This window comes from Glandiceps talaboti, chromosome 8 (assembly GCF_964340395.1).
Source record: "Glandiceps talaboti chromosome 8, keGlaTala1.1, whole genome shotgun sequence".
Lineage (NCBI taxonomy): Eukaryota > Metazoa > Hemichordata > Enteropneusta > Spengelidae > Glandiceps > Glandiceps talaboti.
Window position 1 is genome coordinate 9,740,001 of NC_135556.1, and position 347 is coordinate 9,740,347.

Here is a 347-nt window from a genome sequence, read left to right on the forward strand (position 1 = left end):
TGATATATCATTTGACGGTATTGATATATCATTTGACGGTATATTGATATCATTTGACGGTATTGATATATCGTTTGACGGTATTGATATATAATTTGACGGTATTGATATATCATTTGACGGTATATTGATATATCATTTGACGGTATTGATATATCATTTGACGGTATTGATATATCATTAGACTGAATCAATATATCATTTGATGAAATGGCTGATGGTATTGATATATCATTTGACGGTATTGATATATCATTTGACGGTATTGATATATCATTTGACGGTATTGATATATCATTTGACAAGATAACTATTTGTTTAATATTATGTAGAATCAAAGTCGTCAG